Here is an 18,431-nt window from a genome sequence, read left to right on the forward strand (position 1 = left end):
CTTTGGGTATAAATCTAAAAATTATGAAATTAGTGTCATTAGAACTGGTTATGAGTCTAGTTTCGTACGTTTTTGGCCTTGCATTGATTTCTTGTGTATATTAAGAGAACCGTCAAATTATTTAAAGTGCTGCAGAAAACAACCTGTTTGGATATAATAAATTGTAGAAATTATTTTGATAAGCAAATCAAGTGAAACCAATTGGGTTTGAAACTTAGGATATATTAGATCATATCTGGAGGTTATTGGAATTTTTCGAATAGCATGGAGTGGGTTTTGTAATTTTCAAAGTTAGCGAATAGGTTGGGAAGGCTTGTTTGAAATTCTGTTTTATCTTAAAGTCACAATTAAGTAAGTTTTGACCGGAACCCATGTCTTGGGTGATTTTAAACCTTGAAGAACATGAACTTAGGTAATATTTAAGAGTAACGGTGAGTTGGGTTGAGCCGTGTTAGTGCGCTTTAGTTTGAGGTTACTTAGTTCCTATTTTTTTTAGTATTTTTAAATTAGTTGTGACGTGTAGCTTTTATACTTGGTTCAGGGCACTAGTTGGACTTTTACACTCTATACGAGGATTATATTATTTCGTTTTCAGGTAAGTAGTTTCATGCTACGTATTTTTATAAATGTTCCCCTACCCTGAACTGTTGGAAAAATTAAATTGTTGTTTTATGATTAAACTGTTTTGATAAATTATTATATTATCAATTGAATCAAATTATTTCTGAAACATGTGTGAACTTGGCATACTGTAAACTATTTGTTTTGGTCTCATGTTTATAATGATGAACTACCATGCTTTGCGAAACTGATGTGTATTGATTATTGGGACCATGTGTGTATTTAGTCCAGGGAAATTATTCCACTGTGTGTGGTGACTCTGGCCACTAGGGAACAGATCCGGGTTGGGCCGTGATGACTTTAGTGCTCAACGATTGTAAGGAATAGACCTTTAAAAATAACTAGGTGACCTTCAATCGGATCGTCTTTGAGAAAAGGCCCAGGTGCCACCCTGAGGATGACTCTTAGTTCGATATTGGATCCAACGGGGCTTATAGCCTGAGAAATGTGTGGCAGATTATTTGTTTTTATTGGTACCCAGAAAATTATTGGTGTTCATGTTATAATCTGTTTTAAGTGGAAAATGTCGTTTATCATGTTCTTGCGAGACATGAGTATTTTAAGTGTTGATTTGTGGAACCTTCTTTTTAAAACAGATTGTATTTACCAAACTATATGTCAATCTAGTTTCTGTGATATATAACTTATTTTGGAATTGAACCCTGTTTTCAAAACTGTATTTACTATCCATGTTGCTACTCACTGAGCTATCAGCTGACTTAGTTTTTATCACTTCCAGGTGTTAGAAGGATTTAGAGTGGACTCATGGCGTAGCGGGGACTCAATTGCATGGACCTCTAGGGCATTCCTTTAGTTTAGAGTGTTATGTCAAGTTTGTGCGTATTTATATTTATTCTTATCGAAGTTCATTTAGGATTATTTTTGATATGTGGGTTGTTTATATCCCATAAGTTTGGATGGCTTTTGATTACGGTTGATTTTGCCGTTTATAATTGTGGCATGTCTGGATTGAGTTTTGGTTATTTATTATTAGACTATTGTTCAGTTGTTCAATGTGATTGGATTTGTGTTTAGGCTTACGTGTGCCTTGGGCTAAGTCCCTGTGGGCCACGGCCGGTCATGCCCGGATTTGGGGTGTGACAAGCTCGACATTGTTGAGGGTTCTACTTTGCTTTAGTTGGCCTTTTCTTCTTGAGGTAGGGACTCTCTACACCTTAATATGGGTTTTAACTTGGTTATAGGTTGTTGCATGAAAATGGTAAAGTTTGGAGGTGTTTTGAGCAAACCTAGGGTTTGGTTTCAAGTTTCAAAAGAGGGGTTTCTATATGTGAGTGTTACATAAATGATTGTGGGATTTGGAAATGAGGTTACCTTGTGTCAAAATAGTTAATTTTGACCATTGGGTTAGTATTTGGAAAATGAGGAGCTTTGCCCTAAAATGCTTTGGATAATTATTTTGTATAAATGAGGAGATTGGTATAAAAAAAATGTGAAATTGGGTGGATATATATATATAGATATATATGAATGGTGATGTTGAATTTGTTTAATCACTCACGAAAATTTGATAATGTATCTGTCATAAAGATTATATATATATATATATATATATCTGTTTAGAAATACCTGTTTTGGGCTATCGGTGGAGAATAGTCATGATTGTTGTAGACATTGTATGTGGATTGATTAGGCGAATGGAAAGTGGATGAATATGATTGTGTGAATGATATACATTGTATATGTATGATATTTGGGAGGAGAAAGTGGATGTACTCTATTTGTTGAGGAAAAGAAAGGGGGTGGACTTCACTGAACTAAGTTAGCCTGTGTGTCTAGGGTAAAAGTCCCAAAAATAATTTGTATACATGGGTGCCGATTCCCGCGGACGAAATTTCTGTAAAATGAAAAATAGAAGTAAAAGCATTGTATGATGATTTTATTTGTTGGAAATCGTGAGGTGTATCCTCTGTTTGGAGGAATAAGTGAAGTGGATGTATCTAATGATCCAAAATGAATGTTTTGAGAAATAAGTTTGGTATAACATGGCTTGGAAAAGAGTTGTAAGGATTTTGTCATTTGATAATGAACATATGCATCATATTTATATCTCGTTAATTCACATATATATTGTGTTAGATTGTTTCTACTGGGTTTTGGTTCACCCTACTTTGGGAAACCATTTTCAGATATTGGTGACATGCCTCTGCCAAAGTAATAGTTGGGAGGAATACTTGGGAGCAAGAGCTTCTTTATTTTTATTTTTTATTTTTTGGTTGTATGTTTTTGTATAGCCAAGGGCTTTAAATTATAATGAGTTAAGCTCACCTTTGTATAACTAAGTAATGACTTAGAAAGATGTAAGCCTATAAGGCATATTATTACTTGTTCAGTTTTCAATTCTCCTATCATTGTAATACATGCTATAGATTCAGGATGGATATTTGTGAATGTATATTGCATGTGTTAACTTTTGTAAATGAACTCTAATGAATGAAACTATTCTATTTCTATTACTCTTCCGCTTAAGAGTTGGTTGTGTTGTATTATATTGAGGGCGTTACACCTATTATTCTGTAGGCTGCCAAGCAACACGGAACAAGTGGTGGGGTGAGACTCACCTCACCGGCCACCTAATGCAAATTTTATATTTTTTTTTTGAATTTGATAATAAATTAATATGATTGTGTATTTGTGTAAGTTTATGAAAAATCAATTAAATAAATTTTTCAACTAAGATATTTGTAAAGGTAATTATTAAGTTAAATTCTTGTCAAAAATAGTTATAAACAAAAAATATTGAATATACACAAAATTATTTATTCTTAGTAATATTTTTGTCACTAACTAAATTAGAATTGTTTAAAACTAATTTATACAATAATATATTTATTAAATAGTCTCTAGATAAATTAATTTATTATTCATATTTTATAATACATTTATAAGAATAATTAAATACGATTTCTCACAGCATTCACCCTGTTTGGTTTACAATTTTCAAAAACAGTTTTATAAGTTTTCAATTCATATTTTTATGTTTTTAATTATTTTTTAAAATATTTTAATCATTTTTTTAATTTTTAATTTTTAGATTCACTTAATCTTAATATATTTAAAAAATAAAAAAATTGTACAAAAAATTTTAAAAATTTTGTTGAATACAATAAAATATGAAAATGTATTGAATTTTTTTTTTTGTGTGTCTTTAGTGATTTTTTTAAAAAAAAATGTACAAATATTGTACTTTTTAAACATATTTAAATTAGATGTATTTAAAAATTAAAAAAATACTTAAAAAATTAAAAACAAAAAAATACAAATAAAAAAAATTGAATTTTCTTAAATTGGTGATTAATCTTGACAGAGAGAGAAGAATCAAATTGGTCATGAATTCAAAATTTTAACTTTTTTATAATGTACTACCAATATTGGAAAAGGTGGACAGATAACAAGTCAGCTTGAATTTGGATTGATTTTTTTATTATTTTAATTTTGGATTAAAAAATTTTATTTGGGATGAATTTTTTATTGTTTTTGACTTTTATAAAAGAAAAAATAAAATAATTATAATTTGAATGAAACATTTTATTTTATTAATTTCTTAACCTATTTTGAGAGTGTTCAACAAGTTTGGTTTGGACTATTTTTTAGCTAAAATTTACACACACACAAAAAAATGTTTAAATAATTAATAAAATAAAATATCACATCAAATTCATTATTATTTTACATTTTCTCTCACAAACATGATATTTAATTATAAAAAAATTCAATTTAATTTTCAAATACAATTATTTTAACTTATTTAAATAATCAAATATTAAAATAACTAACTTCTGAAATTTTTATTTTTTTTCTAATTAAAATAATTTTTTAACCCAAAAATTCTCATAACAAACGAGTGCTATGACATACCGTGTTGAAACTTTCCTTAGACTAGCGTGTAGTTGTCATAGTTGCCATTTGAGTTACAATAATAATTCAGAGGGTTAATTTTATTATTTTAATAAAATACTAATGACATGATAGAAAAAAAAAATTTAAAACATCATATCATAATAAATGAGATCAATATCAACTCATTGAAACTGATTTTAAAACGCAGCATTTTTCTTTGAATTAACTGATTGATGTTGATGTGGTGGACTATACTGACATTACGTAAGAGGTCAAGCACTACTTTGTGCCTCTAATAATTTGATGTTGATGTGGTGGACTATACTGACAGTACGTAAGATTTCAAGCACTACTTTGTGCTTCTAATAATTTCCCGTCCAATACCGCCAGGGTTGAAAAGAACTGTGCCGCGAATGGCGCGAGCCTCTTGAATCTTCGTCTGACATAAATTAACCGGGATTTTTTTGATTAAAATAATTATAAAAAATAAAATAATTTTTTAATTCGATAAGATAAAATATTATATTTAAATTATAATTATTTTATTTTTTCTCTCATAAAAATTAAAAAAACATATTCCAAACGAGACTTTTTATCCCAAGTTAAGATAGTCAAAAAACTAAAGGTAAACTCGCATTCCAAATGAGTCCTGAATGTGTCAAAACAACATGGCTCGAACCTCTTGAATGTGTCAAAATGATTATATTTTAGCATTTTTTTTTTTCCTTCCTCTTCTTTCTTTCCCCCATATTTTTCCTTCATCATCTTCCTCTGTTCTTTTTGAATCAAACCAGCCTCCGACGACCCATCCCTACCCTCAACCGTCCCTTCACAACCCCTTCCTATCACCCATTGCCATCGCCACCTACCCGGCCCTCTCTCTCTCTTCTCTTTCGACATTGGGGCTCCGATCTGACTCCGATCCAGCCCCCTTCCATCCTTTCTCTCTACAACTTTCTCTCTTTTCATTTTTCTCTCTCTCTTCTCATTTACAAAGTAAAAACTCTTCAAGTTTGATTTTTTATTTAATTTTTCTTCAGTATTCTTAATGAATGACTCACAAATTGAAATCATCACAACTGCACACAGTATCTCTTTTTGTTAAACTAATGTTGAATATAATTTTGAGAATTGTAATTATAAAAACATCTGTCTAGGTAATCATGATGAATGAGTTTCTTTCTAGTATAGCGATCTCGGTTTTGTCCTGACACTTATGGTGTTCGGAACTCGAGTTTAATGCTTTCATATTGTTGTTTACCTCTTTCTTCCCTTGTATGTCTTGGAAATTGACTTTTGGGTTGTAGTTGTGTGTTTGGAACAGGTTGGTTGCTTATTTTTCCAAACCTTTGTTGCCCAGATTTTTGCTCTTCCGCTCAAGCAGCCATTATTGTGCTCGAGTGGGTTTTGAAAATTTTGTTCCTCCGCTCGAGCAGGCTTTGCGAACTCTCAATACTTTGCAGGTCTGCAAAACTACTGGGAGAGTGTTTTCTACGCTTGAGCGGCATTTCCTACGCTCGAGCAAGTGGGCACTCGAGCGTCCCTTCCTATGCTCGAGCGTTGGTCTGTTGTCTGCAAAACTACTTAATGTGTGTTATCTACGCTAGTGTGGCCTTTCTTGCGCTCGAGCGGTTAGTGTGTTGCCGATTGTGTCTTGGCGCTCGAGCCGCCTTTCTTGCGCTCGAGCAGATCAACTTATTGTGTCTGACACTTGAACGTCGACTCTTCCGCTCGAGTGGACTGCATGTATATCAGATCGCGAAAATGACTTTTTACATCACTTTTTTCAAATCTTTTCATCCTAAAACCTAAAGTTGAGACCCTCTTTCTCGAAAACTCTCTCTCTCTCTCTCTCTCTCTCTCTCTCTCTACATTTTCACCTAGCTCTAGTGATTTCCTCACCCTAATCCCTTTGATAAAAAAGTAGATCATCTCAAGATCTACACTTTAATCCAAATAGAGTTGGATTTGGGCATCTTTGAAGTTTTACTCTCGCTTGGCTCGTCTTGTCTCTTTGAGGCAGAGATTTTCTATACTTCTATATGACTTTTAACTTAGTTATTTATTTTGTACAAACATCATTGTGATTTTTGGGAAGATTGAAACAAATCTAGGGTTTTGATTTAAATTCAAAAGAGGGGTTTTCAAATGGGGGTATCGGAAATGGTTATGAAAGAAGGTATGAGGTTATATGATAGCAAAATAGGTGATTTTGATACTTGAGTTGAATTATGGAAAATGAGAAGTTTGCCTTAAAATGGTTCAAATATTTATTGTGTAAATAAATGAAATCAATATTGTAAATGTGAAATTGGACGAATGTTGGTATAAATGGTGGAATTAAATATGTATTACCTCATACCCATGGGAATTTGGAATCTTTATTTGTCTTAAGATTGTATATCTGTTTAAAAATATCTATTTTGGATTATCAGTGAGGACAACTATGATTGTTATAGAAATTGCATGAGGATTAGGTTAATTGAAACTAATTTCTTATCCGTTATCAGTGAATATGATTATCTCTTTAAATACATTGTATATGTATGATATTTGGGAAGAGATAGGGGATGTACTCCATACATGATTATGTCTTTAACATACATTGTATATGTATGATGTTTGGGAGGAGATGGGGGATGTACTTCATGTTCGGGGAGAAGATAGGAGATGGACTCCATTGAATTAAGTTAGCCTGAGCGTCTAGGGTAAAGATCCCGAACATCACGATTATATATGGGTGCAGATTCTGGCAAAAATGTCCATAAAATGGCAAATAGAAGAGATTGTATGATGATTATTCTGGTTAAAACACTTATTGAGTTGTAGTCTCAGTTTGTTCGTCTGAATAAAATAGACTGTTGTCGTGAAGTGTAATAATACTATTGGTGCTGCATATTTTGCAAAGAATTATGAAATGGTTTATCAATAACATTGTAATTTTATATTACCCTTATATCTTCGTTAAGTTTCATATGTTGTACTGGATTATTTCTACTGGGTTATGGCTCACCCTATATGGGAAAACCATTTTCAGGTGTTAGTGATATGCCTCCGCCAAGGGCTTAGCTTGGGAGGATTGTGGAGCTGAAAGTTCATATTGTTTATTTTGTTTGTATTATATATTTCTTATTTGTACAAGTCTAGAGCTTTATTTGTATTGAGCTTATGACTCACCATTGTTGTGCCCAAGCAGTGGCTTGGAAAGATGTAAGCCATCTAGGCATATGACTATCTGTGTAACTTCTGCTTTGTTATGAAGAATGTATATTAAACTCTTATTAATGAAAGCATATCGTTTTGGTTATCACTTCTCTTATGAGCTGGATTTATTATATTATTTTGGGGGCATGACATCTAGACTTTTGGTGGGTAAAAAAAAAGAAAAAAAAAAGTTGGTTGGCCAGCGATTTTTTTTGGCCGACTGAATAATTTTATGGCCGGCCGGCTATGTTTTAAATTTTTTTGATAATGGCGCCAGAATGATAGGAAAAGGTGCAGTGGTGGTCTTTATGAGACTTATTTCCTATAAATTGTTGCAATTTAAACCTCAAATGCATCTTAATCCTCAGTATTTTTATTAGATTATATTGAATTTTCTATACATTGGCAAACAGGTTTGCTATAGTATACCGGTACATAATATTAATGGGTTTTTGATCTGGCTATTATTGATTGAATTTGTTGAACTAGTGAAGAAGAAAATAAAAGGAGAAAGGGAGAAGTCTAAGGAAGTGAGAAAGAAAAAGGAAATGGAGGAAATCGTCGGAGATGGAACAACAACCTGACAGTGAGAGGACGAGAGGGATGAGAGGAAGCGAGAGGACTTGAGCTGGTTGGGTCTGTGAGAGAGAGAGAGAGAGAGAGAGAGAGGAAGATTCAAGGCATTCGAGACTCGAACTGTCGAGGCCCCAAGCATTAACCTTTCTCGTCACACCACTATGGGGTGTTGGTAGGGATTATATACATGGAAAACACAATACACGGGTGTGTTTGTTTAGACGGACTGGATAAAGGGGGATTGTAATCTATCAAATTGTTAGTCCCGGGATACATTGTTCCCAAACTATTTGGTTGGATTGGATTTGTATCCTATGTTTGTTTAGTCATGTGATTAGATATCTGGATTAGACTATTCTTAGTGAATCCAATGTTTAGTTAGATGGACTAGATAAGGATAAATATTCGAAAGACTATTTTACCATTGTAATTTATAATTTTTATTTAATATATAATTTTAAATTTGTAATCTATAATTTATAATTTAAAAACACTAAAAAAATTTAATTTATAAGGTCATAATTTTTAATTTATTATTTTCAATTAAATTAAATTAAATTTATAATTTATAATTTATATTTTTTATTTAATATATAATTTTAAATTAACGACAATAAAAAATAATTTTATTTAATATATAAATTAAATCTTCAACAACACTAAAAAAATTTAATTTATAATTTATATTTTTTATTTAATATATAATTTTAAATTAACAACACTAAAAAAATAAATTTATTTAATATGTAAATTTAATTTTTTAACAACACTAAAAAAATTAAATTTATAATTTAAATTTTTTATTTAATATAGAATTTTAAATTAACAACACTAAAAAAATAATTTATGAATGTTCAAAAGACTATTTTACCCTTTTTTAATTGTTTGCTAAGTAATAGTATGGGGTAAAATGGATATTTCAAAGCCTAATCACATGGGATACCAATCCCATGGAAATAATCCCACTCTTCCCCCATGAGATAGGATAGTCCCACAAAAATGAGACTAATAATTCAGGGGGACTATTAGTCCGGAACAAAAAAAATTGAAACAAACAATGGACTATTAATCCGGTGGGACTAATAGTCCAATCCCACCCCCTAATCCTTCAAAACAAACACACCTTTGATTGGATGGACTGGATAATGGAGGATTAGAATCCATCAGACCTGAATCTTGGGATCGTGAATCCCCCGGACTATTTGGTTAGAATGGATGTGTATCCCGTATTTGTTTTCTCATGAGATTAAATGTCTGGAAATGATTATTTTTAGTAGTTCCAATGTTTGGTTAGACGGACTAGATAAGAATAAATGTTCAAAAGACTATTTTATCCTTATAATTTATAATTTATATTTTATATTTTTTGTTTAATATATAATTTTAAATTTGTAATCTATAATTTTAATTTATAATTTATATTTTTTATTTAATATATAATTTTAAATTAACAACACTAAAAAAATTTAATTTATAAGGCCACATTTTTAATTAAATTAAATTTTAAATTTTTATTTTTTATTTAATATATAATTTTAAATTAACAACACTAAAAAATAATTTATAAATGTTCAAAAGACTATTTTACCATTTTCAATTGTTTACTAAGTAATAACATGAGAGTAAAATGGACATTTCACACATTAGTCCCCATGAGATTAATTTAAAAAACAGGTTGAAAGTTAGTTTTCTAAATTTTTTTTTCTTTCATAAAAAGTGTAAAAAAAATTAAAGGATTGATGTGATTTAAAAAAATCAAAAAGTTAAAAAAATTAATTTTTAACTTAGATGCCAGAATAGGCTTATGTATCATATAACTAGAAAAAAATGGAATAATCTTAATTTTTTGAATCATAACTAAAAAATATATATCAAAAAAAAATACAATATGACGTATCACTAAAGAACTTATAAATCTTAACTAAAATAATATCATAACTACAAGAAAAAAATAACCTTAGTTATTAAAAATGAAATAATTAAAATATATATGTTACACCTTTTTTTAACGTGGGTATAACAGAATTTCCTTTATACACACAGCTCAAAACTTAGTTAAGAGTTTATATCAAATTATTTAGGCGACAATACTACGTAATTCAAATTTTGTAACTCAAAAGTGGCTCAAATGGCCAAAACGACGTCGTTTTGAGTACAGAACAACATAAAAATGGCTAAAACGACGTCGTTTTGGCCATTTGAGCCACTTTTGAGTCACAAAATTTAAGCTACGGGACATTTTCCTTATTTAGGGTAGCTTTTATTATAATTTATTAAATAAAAGTAATTTAAATAAATTGAAAAAAAAATTCCAAAAGGTGAGCGAGGATGATTTTTCAAATTATCTCCGCCAAAGCCAAACACCCCATATCTTTTCCATCGCCTAGCTGTTTCACTCTCTCCTCTTTGATTGTTTGTACAAACCTAAACCCAGAACCCATCCGTCATTTCTCTCTCATCAGTTCTGGTTTGTTTTATCAACAAAAGTACTGAAACTAACAAAACCCAGATCACAATTCATCGCCTAGCAACTGGGTTCTTCTAAAACCTGACTTTACCCCCCCCCCCCTCTCTCTCTCTCTCTCTCTCTCTCTCTCAAGCTCATCGTAATTGTTTCTCCGGGATGGGTTTGTTGGAGGCGTGGGTAATCTTCACTTTCGTTCTTGTGTTCTCTTCACGAGTTCAAGTTTCGAATTCCCAAAACATCACATGCAATTCGAACGATCTCCAGGCTTTAGGGGCTTTCTTGATTGGATTAGATTCAGGAGCTATCAATGGTTGGGGAACCTCGAATTGCTGTAACTGGTCAGGAATCACCTGCAATTCATCTTCTTCACTCGGTTTCTTCAACGATCCTATCGATTCCGGTAGGGTTGTGAAATTGGAACTCTCGGGGAAGATATTGGCTGGCAAACTCAACGAAACTACTTTCACTGGTTTAGACCAACTCACAACCCTAAACCTCTCTATCAATTTCCTCCGAGGCTCTCTTCCTCCATCTCTGTTTCAAATGTCGAATCTACAAGTCATCGACCTCAGCAAAAACGATTTCTCTGGTTCAATTCCGATGAGTATCAACCTCCCTTTTCTCGAGATCTTTGACATTTCTGATAATTCATTCGAAAGCTCGGTTCCTGTGGGGATTTGTATCAATTCAACTCGAATTCGGATCATTGATTTTGCTCGGAATTACTTCTATGGTAGAATTCCATCTGGGTTTGGGAATTGCAGCTCGTTAGAACACCTCTGGCTTGGTCCAAATTTTTTCTCCGGAGATATACCGGAGGATATTTTCCGGCTACCGAGATTGAACCAGCTGGGTCTTCGGGATAATCGGTTTTCGGGTGAGCTCAGCAGTGGAATTGGTAATCTCTCTGATCTTGTTGTTTTGGATATATCATTCAATTTGTTTTCAGGGCCTATCCCAGATGTTTTTCATAGATTTGCAAAGTTACAAGAATTTTATGCTGAATCCAATAATTTTTCCGGGGGAATTCCCAATTCTCTGGTGAATTCTAGGACTATTACTTCACTTGTTTTGAGAAACAATTCTTTGAATGGTGCAATTGATTTGAATTGTTCTGAAATGACCCATCTGGTTTCGCTCAGTTTAAACAGTAATCAATTCACCGGGCCAGTTCCTGATAATCTCCCACTCTGTCCGCGACTGAAAATAATCGGTCTTTCAGGAAACAACTTTACCGGGCAAATCCCAGAAAGCTTTAGGAATTTTCCTGTTCTCACTTTGCTTTCATTATCGAAATCGACTGTTTTTAACCTCTCAGCCGCCCTTGATATCTTGCAGCATTGCCAGAACTTGACTACTTTGGTTCTTTCCTTCAATTTTCATAATGAACAATTGCCTTCTTATCCTAGTCTAGAGTTTAAAAATTTGAAGGCTCTCGTTATTGCCTATTGCGGACTTAGTGGTGTGTTCCCCCAGTGGTTGAGTGGGTTGACAAATTTGCAGGCGTTGGATTTATCCGGGAATCGATTGGATGGAACAATTCCGCCATTGTTAGGTAATTTTGAGTTTCTGTTTTACATGAACTTGTCGAACAACTATTTTACCGGAGAGATACCACACAACTTGACTAAATTAGAGTGCCTCATCTCCAAGGATGCCTTACCGGAAGACCCTTCTCTACGCTTGCCATTCCCATTTTCATTCTCACGAGGCTTTGGTATGTTGTTGCAGTATAAGCAAATTTGGAGTTTGCCACCCTCACTTGACCTCAGCAATAACTTTCTCACCGGACCCATTTGGCCCGAGTTTGGGAACCTAAAAAAATTGCATTGTTTGAACCTAAAATGCAACAATTTATCTGGAAACATTCCTGAGGATTTGTCTGGTATGACGAGCATAGAGACTTTGGATTTGTCTCACAATGATCTATCCGGAGCTATACCTCCTTCGTTGGTAAATCTCAGCTTTCTGTCCAAGTTCAACGTTGCTTACAATCAATTGCATGGGGCAATCCCTACTGGAGGGCAGTTTGAAACCTTTCCAAACTCGAGCTTTGAAGGGAACCTTGGTCTATGTGGTGGTGAACATTCGTCCCCATGTCCGATTAGCAATCAAGTTTCTCAAGTAGTCTCTCCTAGCAAGTCAATGTGGGGAGAGATTATTGTCGAAATGTCGTTTGGGATGGGATTTGGGACTGGATTTGGGACAACTTTTGCTGTTATGTTCTTTTTTGTTTTAAACAAATTTACATTTTACAAAAATCCCTACTGGAGGGCAGTTTGAAACCTTTCCAAACTCGAGCTTTGAAGGGAACCTTGGTCTATGTGGTGGTGAACATTCGTCCCCATGTCCGATTAGCAATCAAGTTTCTCAAGTAGTCTCTCCTAGCAAGTCAATGTGGGGAGAGATTATTGTCGAAATGTCGTTTGGGACTGGATTTGGGACTGGATTTGGGACGACTTTTGCTGTTATGTTCTTTTTTGTTCTAAACAAATTAACATTTTACAAAAATTGACCGTTGAGTTAAATATTAGAGAGATTTCACAAAGAAGTCCCATGATATATAAAAGAAGGAACTGGATTTTGGTGAACGAACTATTGACATGATGATTGAAATACTTGAACGATTCAAGATAATTGTGAGAATTTGTGGATTATTTTTGTTTGTCCATAGGATAGGACAGGATAAGATCATATCTTTCGCAATATTTTCCATGCACGGAAGGTGGTTTTCAAATTTGATGGCATTACTCTGTTTTTAGTTTCTATTTGTTTCAATTCTACTGAACCATTACTTGGTTTGTAATGGACTTTCTGGTAGCAGTTATTGTTGTAAATTATGGACCTACTACTTTTCTGTTAGAGCTATAGAAGATAATTAATTAACTGTCAACTTGTGAAATGGAATGGAGCAATGTTTCAGGAGCATTGAATAATTTCTCCTATTTGAGAGAATGTTTGGGTTCGGTATACACATTTTGGAGTCGACTTCAGTAATCTAAATTGGTCACTTTTCAAGTTTTGTTGAATAAAATATTCATAAAAATTAACATGATCAAATATCGATAGTTATATGTTTGAATCACATTTAAAAAAAAAAAAAATAGATAACAAATATAATTTCAAGAATAGCCATCTATTTTTTGTAATATAAATGTTATTGTTATAGCTATCAATATCCGATTATTTTGATTTTTTTCAGAATATTCTAATTAACAAATTTTGATAAGTAAGCAGTTTAGATTACCGAGATAAGCCCCAAAATAAGCTTACCAAACCTAAACACTTTTTCAAGTTGAGATGGCCAACTTGAAAACATCCAAATCTTTTTCGAAAACTCTTTTTGTTTAGTTTTCATTTGTATTTATTGATTTTTTTTTCATATTTTAATTAAATTGTTTTTCTTTTTAGAAGCCCCTAGTTTAATACATTTAAAAAAACTAAAAAAAAAAAAACAAATTGAATAAAATATAAACTTAGTTCACTAAAACAAATGAAAAGTTGAATAAAAACATGTGCATTTATGATATATCTAAAAATTAAAATAAAATATGGAAAAAATTTAAGGAAATTTATTAGAAACTCTTCCTTGAAGTACTTGTATTCCAATTAGTTCATACGATATTCTTGTATTCTAATAAATTATATTATTTTGGATATTTGATCTACAAAATCCTAACTCTCCTATTTAAGATTTTTGATGGACAATTTTGCACTTACAAATATATTTTTTTTTACTTAGCAATTTGGTGATGTGAATATTCATATCATGAAATATTCAACTGTCAATGTGAACATTAATACGCACTTTACCTTATTATTATGAGGAATATTTTGATAATTATATTACCCATAGAACTTATTGGAATATAATATAATTAGGTGACTAGATTTATAAATATATGCCCTCAAAATTTACGAAAAAATTAAAAAAAAATCCACTTAAAAATAATTTTAAAAAATCATACCAAACCGATGCAATTCACTTCCTCTACTTTTCATACTTGCAAGTTGAAACAAAAAAATTAGCTATAAATTAATGGGAACTAACATTTCAATGTATGTTTGTTCAAAAAATCATGTTAGTGATAAACTTTACAAATTTTAATAATTAAAATTATAAATATTTTCATGAATCAATAATTATTTTTGAAAGATGACATTGATATGTAATTTTTTTTTAAAATTAATCACCTCTTAAGATTGTGTTCAGTTCATGAATTTAGAGAGGGATTTGAAAAGAAAAATGAAAAATATGTGTAAAATTTAATTATATTTATTTCACATTTTACTTATATTTTTCCTTTCTTTTACCAAATTCTCCTAAATTCATGAACTAAACCAAAACAACCTAATTGAAATTTAAAAAAAAAAAAATTACCTATGGTTTTCTCAGTTCCCTTCTCGAGAATGATATGAGGCCGTCGTCGACCCCAAATTGAAGTCATATATCGGCTTATTTGGGCCTTAGAAGGCCCATACGACGGTTGGGGAGGCCTAAACCCCCAACACACTGCTAATTGGACACATTCGGCCCTTTTGGGGATGATGGTACAACAAGACTAGTGTTGTATAAATAAAAAAATATACATAAATTCAAGACCTTCAAAATTTGAAAAAAAAATACAGTTAGTCTTATATTTTTAATATAATTATACTGACTTCTTTTTTAGTTAAGCTAAATCGATTAAAACTAATATAGATGGTGAATAAACATTGAAATAAATAAAGATAATATACATTTTAGTAGATGAGAGATGACAATTTTATTTTTTCATTCATACAACTGGTCAATTATTGATGAAAAGGAACCTCATTGTTATGTAAATTAAAATTCCATTGGAAATTAATATAATTATGTCAAAATATGTGGCGAACTGTATTTTTCACAAATTTTAAGGGAGGTTAGTGTGATTTACCCTAAAATTTAATACAAAATAATATAATAATTTTTTTATTTTATCACTTTAAATTTAAGGAAAAATTAGTGAAACATCCCTCTCTAACTTTATGTAGTAGGAAAGGTCCGAGATATATTTATTTTTATTAACTAAAGTCCCTCCATATTTCACAAAAAAAAAAATCGACTTAGAGAAATTTCACCTAATTCAGAGAAATTTGGCCCCGATTCAGAGAAATTAAATTTCTCTGGTATGATCATAGAGAAATTTTAAAAAATTTTGAAATTTCTCTAAGTCATGGCAAAATTTATCTGAGTATGGCAAAATTTCTCTAAGTCAAATTTTCTCTATAAAAATGTTGAGGAACCTTAACTACTATGAAAATACTGTATATCCGTTATCTTATGAAATCTTAATATTAGGAATCTCAAAAATAACTTCTTCTAAATTTAAAGGTATATAAAGATGACTTATATTTTTAACAATGTCATTATCACATTATTTTGTCAAAAATTATGTATCATTTTTTTTTGAAAATGTATCATTTTCAATATAAAAAATAAATAAATAGTTTTGGTGTCATACTCAAAAAACTATTCTCAACTATTAAATCTGGATAAAATAAAATTTTAACATTGATTGATAATGAGTAAAAATGGATATACAAAAGATGTGATTTTTCTAAAAAAAATGAAGTGATTTTTGTAGCTTTACTTATCATTGCACAATATGACCTTATTTATTATTAAATTTGACATTAGGTACTACACAATGTGATGATCTATTTATTACTAAAATTCTATGTAGAGATATTTATTAATAAATCCTATCTCACAAACAAGCATTCTAATTAGTCTTAAGTTTTTTCTATTGATCTATTAAGTCTTATTAGTGGAGAGTTTCTTTTTGTGTGGTCCTATTTTTTTATTTTGGTAGTGTTTTGGTAGACAACTATTCCCTTTTATTAATGTGACACTTCAAAAAAATTAAAAACTCCTTAGTATACTTTTCCTAAATGTGACAACGTGACAGGTATGATGTGACGCTCCAAAACTTTTACTCAAAAAAAAAAAAAAAACTCTTTAGTATATTTTTCTTTAATGTGACACCATGGCGGGTATTGATGTGAGACTTCAAAAAAAAATTATTTATTGTACTTTTTTTTAATGTGATAATGTGACGGGTATGATGTGACACTCTAAAAAATTAAAAACTCCTTAAAAATGTAACATGTAACACTCCAACGTGGCGAGTATGATGTGACACTCTAAAAAAATAAAAAATTCCTTAGTGTACTTTTTCTAAACATGCCAGGTGACACTCCAACAAGACGGATATGATGTGACACTCTAAAAAAAATTAAAAACTCTTTAGTGTACGTTTTTTAAATATGACACTCCAATATGGTGGGCAAATAAGTTATTACACATCCAAAAGGACTAATGGATTATTAATTTTTTAATTTTATTAATAACTTTTTTATTTTTTAACTTAAAAAATCATTTACCAAACGAGTCGTGAGTAACTGCACCGCATCACCACCATCACAACGCGACATAAAATTAACACTTGAAGTCTTACCTACTTTCTGATAAAAATAAAAAAAATAAAAAAGTCTTACCCACTTTACCACTGGCATTGCCTTCACCATTCACCACCACTGACGTAATTAATTAGTCATATATTAGGCATCAGTCACTACATGATTGAACACGTGTGATGTTTGAGAAATAAATGTTTGTTCGATTTGTGACTGATTTTTTTCCTTCTCAGCTAATTAAAATGCCCTTTTTTTTCTTTTTCTTTTTCTTTTTCTTTTTTCTCTTTCTTTCTAACAAATTGTGAGGTGGTCTGCTTTGGTAAGTAGTTTTTTTGAACTTTTGTGACTTACAGGTGGATTTTTTCTGTCAATTTTTAGATTGTTATTTATGATTTGAAGCCAAGGACCCTCCGTAAGCTTCGAATAGACAGGTAGGTGATCTTCTTCTTCTTCTTCTTCTTCTTCTTCTTCTTCTTCTTCTTCTTCTTCTTCTTCTTCTTCTTCTTCTTCTTTACAAGGCTAAAATAAAATTTGATTGCATGCAAAAAAATTAAGAAGATACCTTTTTAAAAAATTTTAAACATATATATTTGCTAACAAATAGATTTGTTGAATTTAGAGATTTTTAACAAAATAAAACACCTAATTATTAAATAACTAAATTTTCTTTAGGTGGGCGAGGGAAAATAAACTTATGTCTTTTTTAAAACCCAACGAAAATCACTTTACATTAAACAACTGTTGACTGGTGAAAGAAAATTAAAATGTGCCGGAGATAGATCACCTAAGAAAATTGAGTCAGACTTGCACTGTTTCGTAAAAATATGTTATTTTAAGTTTAACCAGACAAACATCACGCCTAATTTAATCATCAAAAATTCAGTCCTAAAAAAGAAACTTTTAAATCCAAGTCCACACCTTTAACACTATACAAAGTAACTATTATTTTTTTTTTATATTTAAATTTTAGCTTTCAAAAATATAATTTGTAAATGAATTTGGCCTTTAACACTATTTTGATCTTTTAACAGACATCTTTATTATTTATTTGCTAATTTTATTGAAATAAGAAAATGTCCAGAACAAAGATAAGGCTCATGTTTAGACAGATAAATACACAAATCAAACATGGAAGAAAAGGAGAATAAAAGCAGCATACAAAACATGAACATCAACCTGGAAAAAAAATTAGTAAAAACAGAAACAAGACAATTGTGAATGAAATTCTAGTTTATTATATAAATAAAATAATAATAAAAGAAAG

General features: G+C 31.0%; 1 pseudogene across 1 annotated transcript; it reads left to right on the top strand.

Moving 5' to 3' along the window:
- Window positions 1-10,595: 10,595 nt before the first annotated feature.
- LOC114312310 (phytosulfokine receptor 1 pseudogene) lies at window positions 10,596-13,612 on the top strand (annotated as a pseudogene). Its single transcript, XR_014338043.1, has one exon. The product of XR_014338043.1 is annotated as a phytosulfokine receptor 1 pseudogene (transcript).
- Window positions 13,613-18,431: the final 4,819 nt, after the last annotated feature.

Source organism: Camellia sinensis, chromosome 8 (genome assembly GCF_055761805.1).
Source record: "Camellia sinensis isolate YWXY chromosome 8, ASM5576180v1, whole genome shotgun sequence".
In the NCBI taxonomy this organism is placed as follows: domain Eukaryota; kingdom Viridiplantae; phylum Streptophyta; class Magnoliopsida; order Ericales; family Theaceae; genus Camellia; species Camellia sinensis.